This window comes from Lepus europaeus, chromosome 4, assembly GCF_033115175.1.
Source record: "Lepus europaeus isolate LE1 chromosome 4, mLepTim1.pri, whole genome shotgun sequence".
In the NCBI taxonomy this organism is placed as follows: Eukaryota; Metazoa; Chordata; class Mammalia; order Lagomorpha; family Leporidae; genus Lepus; species Lepus europaeus.
In genome coordinates, this window is record NC_084830.1 from 163,754,404 (window position 1) to 163,766,169 (window position 11,766).

Below are 11,766 nucleotides of genomic sequence, written 5' to 3' on the forward strand. Positions count from 1 at the left end.
GGGGTCCAGCGCCCTGGTGCAGTAGGTTAATCCTCCGCCTGTGGCACTGGCATCCTATATGGGCGCGGTTCTAGTCCCGGCTGCTCTTCTTGCAATCCAACTCTCTGCTATGGCCTGGGAAAGCAGTAGAGGATGGCCCAAGTGCTTGGGCCCCTGCACCTGCGTGGGAGACTGGGAAGAAGCACCTGGCTCCTGGCTTTGGATTGGCACAGCTCCAGCGTTGTGGCCATTTGGGGAGTGAACCAATGGAAGGAAGACCTTTTTCTGTTTCTTCCTGTCACTGTCTGCAACTCTACCTCTCAAATAATTAAATAAAATCTTAAAAAAAAAAAAAAAAAAAAAAAAAACTTGCCATGGACTCCAAATCCCATTAAGTTGGCAGGTACCAATGCCATCCTACTAGTTAAAGAGGTCAGTTTAAGTTCATAACTGATCATAAAGATAGGATTAAGTGTCAAAGGGATCACATAGATAAGGCCAAGTGTCTGTTAATAATAATAATATATATAATTAAAAAAATAGAATTAAATAAAAAGGACAGAACAATCCAACATGGGAAGCGGGATACACAGCAGACTCATAGAATGACAAATGCCCTAAACAGCACTCTGGCCTCAGAATCAGCCCTTAAGGCATCCAGATCTGGCTAAAAAGCCCATGAGAGCATTTCAGGCATGGAAAGCCAAGACACTGTGGCAAAAAATGACCTAAATGAGTGAGATTCTGGTGGAAAGAAGGGGCCATCAAAGAAGGAGGTACTTTTCTCTGAAGGGAGGAGAGAACTTCCACTTTGATTTTGTCCTTGTCTAAATAATGTTGAAGTTTGGGGACTCAAGAGGCTCCATAGCCTTGGCAGCTCATGACAAGAGCCTTAGGTGATCACTGACATCATAAATAAGAGTGTCAAATTGGTAAATCAACAACAGGAGTCACTGTGCACTTGTTCCCTGTGTAGGACCTTTGTCCTTAATGTGTTGTACTATGAAAAAAAAATTTTTTAAAGATTTATTTTATTTATTTGAAAGACAGAGTTACAGAGAGGTAGAGACAGAGAGAGAGGTCTTCCAACCACTGGTTCACTCCCCAGATGGCCACAACGGCCAGAGCTGTGCCAGTCTGAAGCCAGGAGCCAGGAACCAACTCCGGGTGTCCCTGCGGGTTCAGGAGCACAAGGACCCAGGCCATCCTCCACTGCCTTCCCAGGCCATAGCAGAGAGCTGGATCAGAAAAGGAGCAGCTGAGACTAGAAACAGCACCCACACGAGATGCTGGCACTTCAGGCCAGGGCTTTAACCCGCTGTGCCACAGTGCCAGCCCCGCTGTGCCACAGTGCCAGCCCCCTGAAAATTAATGGTAAGATTAGTCTTCCAACAGTACTTTATACTCTGTGTGTCTGTGTCAGTGCAAACTGTTAAAATCTTTACTTAGTAGAGTTGATCTTCTGTATGAAGATAATTGAAAACGAATGAAGAATGGGATGGGAGAGGGAGTAGGAGGTGGGAGGTTTGGGGGTGGGAGGGAAGGTATGAGGGGAATAACTGCTATAATCCAAAAGTTATGAAATTTATATTTATTAAATAAAAGCTTTCTATAAAAAAAGAATATATGTCAAAGAATGAAATGCTGAAAGGAAATAACTATAAGAAGTTAGCCAAAGAATAACAAAAAGGAGATAGAGAGCAGAAATTAACATAATAGAAAATAAATATTTGGGGCCGGCACTGTGACGTAGCAAGAAAGCCGCAGCCTACAGTGCCGGCATCCCATATGGGCGCGGGTGTGAGTCCCGGCTGCTCCACTTCTGATCCAGCTCTCTGCTATGGCCTGGGAAAGCAGTAGAAGATGCCCCAAGTCCTTGAGCCCCTGCACCCCAATGGGAGATTTGGAAGAAGCTCCTGGCTCCTGGCTTTGGATTGGCACAGCTCCAGCTGTTTCGGTCATCTGGGGAGTGAACCAGCAGATGGAAGATCTCTCTCTCTCTCTCTCTGCCTCTCCTCTCTCTGTGTAACTCTGTCATATAAATACATAAATCTTTTAAAAAAAGAAAATAAATATTCAATGAAAGAGCAATGAAATTCAAGATTTAGTTCTCTCTGATAAGATCTCTGAAAGACGAAAGTACGAGCAACCTATATCAGACATGTAAAGGGAAGTCATTATTGTAGCCATTAAAAGGACAATGGTAAATTTATAAAAATGGTATGCCAGTAAACTAAAACATTTTAGATGGAAAAGATAATTTCTTAGGGGAAAAGTTATCAAAATAATCACAAGCCAGGAAAGCTATTGAACAGGCTTAAAAATAAGAAATTGAAAACTAATTATTAAGAACCTTTCCACAAAGAAAACTGCTAGCCCAGATGGTTTATCTGCTGGGTTGTAACAAATATTTAAGGGAGAAAACATTCCAATTATATATAAACTCTTCCAGAACAGAAAATGAGAGTCAACTCATTTCATGAGACTACCATAATGTCAATGTCACATCCCAATATGCACAGTATTGGCCATCTCAGTCCTGAATAGTTTCATGGTTTACTCTATCACTTCATTTATGTAGGTTTCTCAGCTCTCAAAAAGCCCTTCCCTTTTCAATCTGACATAACATCTTTTCTTTATCCCCTGATATTACTTTGCTTCAAAACCTATTTACTAGCTGATATTAGCTGAGTGCATATGTGTTATGCTTACTGTATGCTCCACAAGCAGTTTTGTTCACTACTGTTGCCACACTACCTGCATCCAGCGGGTGCTCAACAATATTTGCTGAACAGATAATAATTTAGTTTTGTTGGCTAAAGAATAATGACAAAATAATACTCAAATTCAGTAAGGCTTTCCAATGAAATCATACTCAATAAAAGCATCACATATGCTTTGGTAACGAAGTACAATGTATATAATCCAGGTTCAACAACTGTTGAAGGAAAGGGACTTTCTTCCCTCTCTTCTTCCCACAGCCTTCCTTTTCTGTGGCAGGCATAAAGTAACCCATTAATTCTTTCCTTAAATGGTTACCATATACCTCTAAGCCCAGAGAATTATAAACATTTAGACATTAAGAATGCAAAGATAATTGAGACAAGGTAATGTATTAGACACAGAAAAATAATACCCACAGGCTGTGACAGTCACATAGAATAGAGGCTGGCAGAAAGACACACCACAGAGGAGCTGACATACTTATTCAGGTGTTTAGGGAAGGGTCTGGTGGTGATACTCAATACCTGCAAAAATCAAACCCAAAAGATACACTTCATTTTATTTTATATGTGAAATAAGGGTGTTTCATCTGAAAGCACTACAGTAATTTGCTACCATGAGATAAGCTGGTCTGAGTGAGACCAAAACAAGGGGAATGACTGAGAATAAACCACAGAAAACTGAACCAAGTCCTTGATGACTGCATGTGAGCCACTGGATAAAGTCTTAGCTGAGGTTTAACTGTAGGATCTAATCATGCCTTTTTTTGTTTGAAGTTAGTTTTCTGTTACCTGGAATATAAGAACATAGAAGAATCTCAGTGACTTCTTTCAATGTGCAAGTTCATAGGCATTTTTGAAAGTTAATTCTTTGTTTTATGGAACCATTCCAAAATCACAACATGCTTAGTGTATTTGGCCTTTACCCAACAACTGCTGGTAGGACTCCACAGTCACTATAACAACCACAAATGTGCCCTATATACCCAAATGTCTCCCAACCAAGGAGAATCACGGTCCATCTCATGAGCACTTTTATAGACCCTATTCCTCACAGTGGCTCCAACACATGTGCTCACTTGTACTGAACACCACTCACTCTTTTTTTTTTAATTTTTTATTTTTATTTTTGATAGGCAGAGTGGACAGTGAGAGAGAGAGACAGAGAGAAAGGTCTTCCCTTTCCATTGGTTCACCCCCCAATGGCTACTGCAGCCTGCGAGCTGCGCCGATCCCAAGCCAGGAGCCAGGTGCTTCTCCTGATCTCCCATGGGGTGCAGGGCCCAAGCACTTGGGCCATCCTCCACTGCACTCCCGGGCCACAGCAGAGAGCTGGACTGGAAGAGGAGCAACCGGGACAGAATCCGGCACCCCAACTGGAACTAGAACTCGGGGTGCGGGCGCCGCAGGGAGAGGATTAGCCTAGTGAGCCGCGGTGCCGGCCGACCACTCACTCTTAATTCACGTAATAATCAGTGTTAACCCACTGTTAACGATGGCTATTTAAATGTTCAGCTCAAATCCTATTTATAGCTTACATCCACTCTGGGGTAAATGGTGCAACTGCTATTTGGAAATTCTTATTTAAACTTACTTCTCCAGACAAGAGTCACTGACACTGCCAGCTACCTTCTCTTCTGCCATCTCCCTACCTTCTTTCTAGATGGAAATGTTGCCTATTGGTTTTCCCAGCCTCCTTGCAACCAGGGCATGAGCTTGCTAGGATGGACATCTGACAAAGGTTTCTGTGAAAGGTTTCCTTGCCTACTCAAGAATGAGTTTCCACCTCTCTGGTGGCTGCATGAGAATGTGATGCCTAAGCAGAAAGAGCCATCTGCAGCCATGTTGGGACACGTCTGAGTAGCACTCAGCACAGTAAGGAGGGCCAGCAAAAATCTAAAGCACTTGGATGCTTGATGACATCACTGCGCAGCTAAGGTGGCCAACCATGTAATCATTCAGTTCTGAACTTTTTAATGGGGCTGGTGCTGTGGCATAGCGGGTAAAGCCACCACTTGCAGTGCCAGCATCACATATGGTTGCTGGTTCGAGTCCTGGCTGCTGCACTTCCGATCCAGCTCTCTGTTATGGCCTGGGAAATCAGTACAAAATGGCCCAAGTCCTTGGGCCCCTGTACCCGTGTGGGAGACCCGGAAGAAGCCCCTGGCTCCCAGCTTCAGATCGGTGCAGCTCATGCCATTGTGGCCATCTGGGGAGTGAACTAGCGGATGGAAGACCTCTCTCTCTCTTTCTCTGCCTCTCCTCTGTGTAACTCTTTCAATAAATAAATAAATCTTTAAAAAAAAATGTGAAATAGTGTTTAAGTCCCTGGCAGCTGGGTATTCTGTAGCTTGGGGCCAAACTTATACAAGATGTACTTGAGATCTGACAACTGATTGACAATGGGAGAAGAACCAAGATGACAACAAGGTTTCAAGATGGGATGGCTGAGAGAAAGATGGTCAGAAAAGTAATCAGGAAGTAGAGGAACACAGATACACACATCACACACACACATGCTAGGTGACGGTAGGTGGATGGAGATCAAACTGATTCCAGTACATGTGAGTTTAGTTTATGACAGTACCTCCAAGACATTCAGCAAGTGCTGGAGGAAGGAAGTAGAGAACTGATAAGTCACTTCCCTGTGGCTGTTTCTATCATAAAAAAGGATACAATCACCAAGAAAAGACAGTGAAAAGCATACAGAACCCTGAGGTTCCTCCCAAGATCCACATTATGCTATAGTCCTTGTTTTTATATAGATTCACTCCACTGCCAAGACCCCTTAGAATAATTCTTTTCCTCTGGAGAGAGAGGTTGTTGCCAGCTTGACATCAGTTAAGACAGAGCCCAGGGGCCAGTACTGTGGCACAGCAGGTTAAGTTGCCCCTTGCAACACTCACATCCCATACTGGAGGGCCAGTTTGGGTGCTGGCTGCTCTGTTTCCAATTCAACTTCTGGCTGATTGGCCTGGGGATGCAGTGGAAGATGGCCCAAGAACTTAGGCCCCTGGTACCTACATGGGAGAAACGGATGGAATTCCAGGCTCCTGGCTTCAGACTGGATTAGCCATGATCACTGTAGCCTTTTGGGGAGTGAACCAGCAGATGGAAGATCTCTCTCCCTGTCTCTCTCTTTCCTTCCTCTCTGTTTCCCTCTTATCAAATAAATAAATATTTGAGAAAAAATAAAAAAGGGCCTAAAACTTTTGGGAAAAGTTTAGAAGAAGAGAAACCTGCTCTTTCTCTTCAAAAGTCAATGAAGTGGGCTGGCGCCGAGGCATAGCGGGTTAAACCGCTGTCTGCAGTCCTGGCATCCCATAGGGGTGCCAGTTTGAGACCTGGCTACTCCACTTCGATCCAGCTCTGTTATGACCTGGGAAAGCAGTAGAAGATGGCCCAGGTTCCTTGGGCCCCTGCATCCAAGTGAGAGACCTGGAAGAAGCTCCTGGGTCCTGGCTTTGGATTGGTACAGCTCTAGCCATTGTAGCCAATTAGGGAGTGACCCAGTGCATAGAAGACCTCTCTCTTTGCCTCTCTTTCTTTTCTCTCTCTGTGTAACTCTTTCAAATAAATAAATCTTTTTTTTTTTTTTTTTTTGACAGGCAGAATGGATAGTGAGAGAGAGAGAGAGACAGACAGAGAGAAAGGTCTTCCTTTTTGCCGTTGGTTCACCCTCCAATGGCCGCTGCGGACGGCGCATCTCGCTGATCCGATGGCAGGAGCCAGGTGCTTCTCCTGGTCTCCCAAGGGGTGCAGGGCCCAAGCACTTGGGCCATCCTCCACTGCACTCCCGGGCCATAGCAGAGAGGCCTGGAAGAGGGGCAACCGGGATAGAATCTGGCACCCCGACCGGGACTAGAACCCGGTGTGCCGGCGCTGCAAGGTGGAGGATTAGCCTGTTAAGCCACGGCGCCGGCCATCAAATAAATAAATCTTTAAAAAACAAAAGAAAAGTCTATGAAGAATGCTGTACCATGACCGTTGTTGGCAGCCATCTTCTTAGTAGGAGGAAAACAGTCTGAGCACAAAGCCCAAAAAGGGGGACAATGCTGAGTGAACATCAGGGAAATGGGACCTCAGAACAAAGCACCTTTCTTTTCTTTATTTTGACAGGCAGAGTGGACAGTGAGAGAGAGAGACAGAGAGAAAGGTCTTCCTTTGTCATTGGTTCACCCTCCAATGGCCGCTGCGGCCGGCGCACCGCTCTGATCCAATGGCAGGAGCCAGGTGCTTCTCCTGGTCTCCCATGGGGTGCAGGGCCCAAGGACCTGGGCCATCCTCCACTGCACTCCCTGGCCACAGCAGAGAGCTGGCCTGGAAGAGGGGCAACCGGGACAGAATCTGTGCCTCGACCGGGACTAGAACCCAGTGTGCCGGCGCCGCAAGGCGGAGGATTAGCCTATTGAGCTGCAGCGCCGGCACAGAACAAAGCACTTTTCAAGCCAATTCTACCTACACACTTGCCAATGACATGCACCAATACATTCCTTTTGTTCTTAAATACCATTTGTGGCTTAATGAGATAAGGGAAACAAGTATGCCTAGGAAGAAAACAAAGTCTAGACAGGTAAGGAAATGTGAAGAAACTGTCAGAGCAATAGGGAATCCAAAGGAACCAAGAAATGGGGAAAAACTAAGAAATTGGAAGGAAACCAAGGATGATGGGAACAAAGGCCACTGGATTTGGTGATTAGTTTACAACTGACTTTTAAAGCAGCAATTTCAGTGTAGAATGCTAAAGGAAGTCAGAGTGCAAAGGAAAGAAGGAATTTATTAAGTCCACAAGGTACAGGTCTCTTGGATGGACATTCAATGTGTGCTAACTCCTTCAAACACCATCCTATGAAGTACAGCATCCTACTTCAGACACAGAAAAGCATCTCATTCGTCACATGCCCATGGCTCAATAGCTACCAAGCAGTTTGAACAGGCTTCAAACCCAAGAGTAAAAGGTCTATCTTGGCCGGCGCCGTGGCTCAACAGGCTAATCCTCCACCTAGCGGCGCCGGCACACCGGGTTCTAGTCCCAGTCAGGGTGCAGGATTCTGTCCCAGCTGTCCCTCTTCCAGGCCAGCTCTCTGCTGTGGCCCGGGAGTGCAGTGGAGGATGGCCCAAGTGCTTGGGCCCTGCACCCCATGGGAGACCGGGAGAAGCACTTGGCTCCTGCCTTCGGATCAGCACGGTGCGCGGGCTGCGGCGGCCATTGGAGGGTGAACCAATGACAAAGGAAGACCTTTCTCTCTGTCTCTCTCTCTCTCATTGTCCACTCTGCCTGTCAAAAATAAAAAATAAATTTAAAGGTCTATCTTGGGGCTGGTGCTGTGGCTCAGTTGGTTAATCCTCCGCCTGTGGCGCCGGCATCCCATACGGGCACTGGTTCGAGACCCGGCTGCTCCACTTCCGATCCAGCTCTCTGCTATGGCCTGGGAAAGCAGTGGAAGATGGCCCAAGTCCTTGGGCCCCGGCACCCACATGGGAGACCCAGAAGAAGCTCCTGGCTCCTGGCTTTGGATCGGTGTAGCTCCAGCCTTCGCAGCCACTGGGGAGTGAACCAACAGATGGAAGACCTTTCTCTCTGTCTGTAACTCAACCTTTCGAATAAATAAAATCTTAAAAAAAAAAAAAAAGTCTATCTGGCACAGATGTCAATGCTCTCACCACTATCTCAGGCTCACAGGCTGGGAAAATGAGCCTTTATGGAATAGAATAAAATGTGGCACCACCGTCCTAAAATTCACAATGGCCTCCTGGCACTGGGCAATGGACAGAATTCCTATGTGGCAGCCCTGGGGAAGATACAAGCATGCATGTACATGGGGGAGGGAGAAGATAGGGAGGACATGAATGCAGGTTGTGGAGGGAGGGGGTGAAGGAGGGGGGCATGCATGTACACTGGGGAGGGAGGGGATGAAGGAGGAAGACACTGCAGATACAGAGATGGAAAGACAGGATCACAGACATATTTGGAGGAAGGGGCTGGCGTTGTGATGCAGCGGGTGAAGTTGCTGCCTATGACATGGGCATCCCATATGGCACTAGTTCATGCCCCAGCTGCTTCACTTCTGATCTAGTTCCCTAATGGCTTGGGAAAAGCAGCAGGAGATGGCCCAAGTGTTTGGGCCCCTGCCGCCCACATAGGAGATCTGGATGAAGCTCCTGGCTTCGGCCTGACCCAGTGCTGGCTATTGCAGCCATCTGGGGGGTGGCCAGTGGATGAAAGATCTCTCTCTCTCTCCCTCTCTGTAATTCTTTCAAAATACATAAATAAATCTTTTAAAAAGTGAAGAAAGGATATTTCTTTCTCTGAGATATGAGTAAATAAGGAGATGACATAAGATGAAAAGGGGACACAGAAGATTATGCCTCAGGTCTCTCAGATTTCAGTAAAGGAAGAAATCAAATTATTTACTACAAAAACCTTTAGGAAATGAGACAAGAAGGGAACACACCACTGGAGACCCAACAGAAGGCAAAAACCGGTACAAAGATGAACCAATATCCTTGCATAACTGTCTCTGGCATCCCTCAGGGTTTCAGGGGTCAAACCAACAAAGCTAGTGAGTGATGAGGCTTATTCAGGCCTGGGAACTGATCACAGAAAGCGAAGCGTTCTAAGGCCATCAGTAAGAGTTTAGTAAACACCAATGACCACGGGAAACTGGCTCTAACGGGGGACAAATGGACTGGATGAATAGAGAAGCTCACAAAGAGAGAGAGAGAGAGAGAGAAAACAGGCTCTGTGGAAAAGTACGAGGCTCAGAGCTCGTGGTAGATGTTTTCTGACACAGAGCTTCAAACCACTTTACCGGAATCACTGAGCCAGAGTAGGACTCGGCACCCCCAACTTTCCTACTGACCTTTCAAATCCAAAGTACACAACTGAAAGCCAAGAGGCTCTGTAAACAGGCCGTCCTCAGGGCTGTAGAAGAGTGAAGGTTGGTGACAGATGAACTAGCCCATGCAAGAATCCAACTGAAACACGTCCATCCATCTTTTATACTGAACAATTAGTTCTACCCCTCAAGATTTTAAAGTTCATTAGGAGGTCAAAAGTCTATAACAAAGGGAAAAACAGATAACGTGTCAGGAGGCAGAATGAACAGCAAACAAATCAGGGAGGCCCCAACTATAACGCCTTGTGTTACAGACGTTCTACCCCACAATTCTAAAAGGACAGGACTTGTTTCTGCCGAATCACTGGAGAGCTTAGTACTGCTTCAAAAAGTTGCTCAACTTAGTGTGACTTTAATCTCTCATTTCAACTTTGAGCGCTGCATCCACCTACAGTGGGGGCTCCTGACACAGCGCCCCACTGCAGAGATGGGCGTGAGAACGGCCCTGGCAACTTCCTGCAGTTCGCTCTAACAAACCCCGGCAAGGCACTACGTTCTTCAGCACAGCGCCCCTACTTCGGACTACCCCTACCCCTCCAATAAAGGAGCGAGAACTGAGACTGGCACCAGCCTGGATCTTACAGAAGACAGCACGCATTACAAGGATCGTTAAGCAACAGCAGACAATCGACAAAACGCCGGAGAAACCCTGAACTGAAAAAGCTTGTCCTCTGTTTTGGTCCTTTTTCAATAAAACAAAGGCTTGTGCAGAGCGGATCGGGAAGCTTCCGTGGGCAACTTCACCCTCAGCAAAAGCGGCGCTCAGCCTTTCTTGTGCCATGCCGTGTCCCCTCACACGGACAGCCTTTCCGAAAACGAGCCGAGCCAGCAGCCTTTCCCAACTCCGCTTCTCCACCTACAGAACGCACGCCCCCGCCCCGAAAACCCAGAGACCCCGCGCGCTGCGCCCGGGCTCAGCCGTCCAGGTGGGCAGAGCTGGCCGGCCCCGCGGACCACGAGCCTCTCTCGGTGACCCCACCGGCCGGGCCGTGGGGCAAGCCCCCCGGACGGAGGGAACAGCTCGCCGAGCCCGCGGGCGGCCCGTCCGACGCGAGGCGGGCAGAGCCGGCGAGGCCCGAGGGGCGCGGGTCGCTGCGCCAGGGACACCCGCGGGGCGCCCCCACTCACCTGCCAGACGCCCGCGCCGCCCGGGCGCGTCCCCTCGCGCGGGACACAGTCCCGGCGGCCGCCGGAGCGCCAGGACCCGTGAGGCGAGGGCGGCGCCACTGCGGGCAACGCGGCGACGGGACCCGGGCCCAGGGACGCGCACATAGGCGGCGCCGGGGGCCTGAGGAGGCAGCGCCGTGCTCCGCCTTCCTCAGCGGGAGCCGCCAGCGCTCCCCGGGAACAGCATCGCGTCGGCCGCGGCCCGCTGCTCCCGGGCCTTCGCCCGCGGCTCCCCCAAGACAGCGGCCGGGCTTCCGGCGGCCACACTCCGCCCCCCTCGCTACTCGGCCTCCGCCATCTTGCCGGGGGCGGGAAGAGGGCCGTGCGCACGCGCGAGGGCCGCGGCCGCAGTGCGCAGGCGCGCCCGCCGCGCCCCCGCCGGGAAGCCCGCGGACGTGCGTGTCCCTGCTGGGCAGTGCTGCAGCCGGGGGCGCGGGTCCTGTGCGGGGTCTGCTCTTCGGGCCTGTGGCGGGGCGGGGAATCTGAGGACGACCGAAACCCTGCTGCAGCCCCAGAGAAGGCCCGGGCGCAGTCGTTGATGACACAGTCGTGTTGTCATTGGGCCCCCTGGACCCTCCCCCCAATTTAATGCACAACCTCGCGCTTCCGGGGGCCGGGCCTGTTTGTCGCAGCGCCGGCAGTTCTTCACCTCGCGTCCCCGTCCTGTCCATGGCCAGTCAACGGCCCGGCCGCAGGGGTGTGTGTCCCGTGCAGGCTACCGACTCAGCAACCGGGAACGTAGAATGGCGGCCTGGGGCCTGCGTCGTGGGCTCGCTAGGGGCTGAGGGCGCCGCCCGCGAAGCCGGGGCTCCATGTGGACGCCAGTGCGAATCCCGGCTGCTCCACTTCTGATCCAGCGCCCTGCTGAGGGCCCGGAGGCCACAGTGGGGAGTGGGCGCCCCTCATTGCCGACCCTGCTCCGAAGCTCTCATCCCACACTTGGCGCTCCTCTGAGTGCTGCTGTCAGGTTTCAGCTTGATGTCCTCTCCCCAGATCTT

The 11,766-nt window shown here is 49.5% G+C and overlaps 1 protein-coding gene across 9 annotated transcripts in view; it reads right to left on the bottom strand.

The window, feature by feature from the left end:
* The window catches only part of APC (APC regulator of WNT signaling pathway), a 128,835-nt gene extending 117,820 nt beyond the window's left edge, over positions 1–11,015 (bottom strand). For 6 of the 9 annotated variants that reach the window (XM_062189322.1, XM_062189321.1, XM_062189320.1 and 3 more), the window contains exon 1: positions 10,730–11,014. The gene's annotated coding sequence lies outside the window, so the exon portion shown is untranslated. Of the gene's footprint in view, positions 1–10,729 lie in introns of all 9 variants that reach the window. The other 3 variants (XM_062189326.1, XM_062189324.1, XM_062189317.1) reach the window with 2 other exon arrangements.
* Positions 11,016–11,766: the final 751 nt, after the last annotated feature.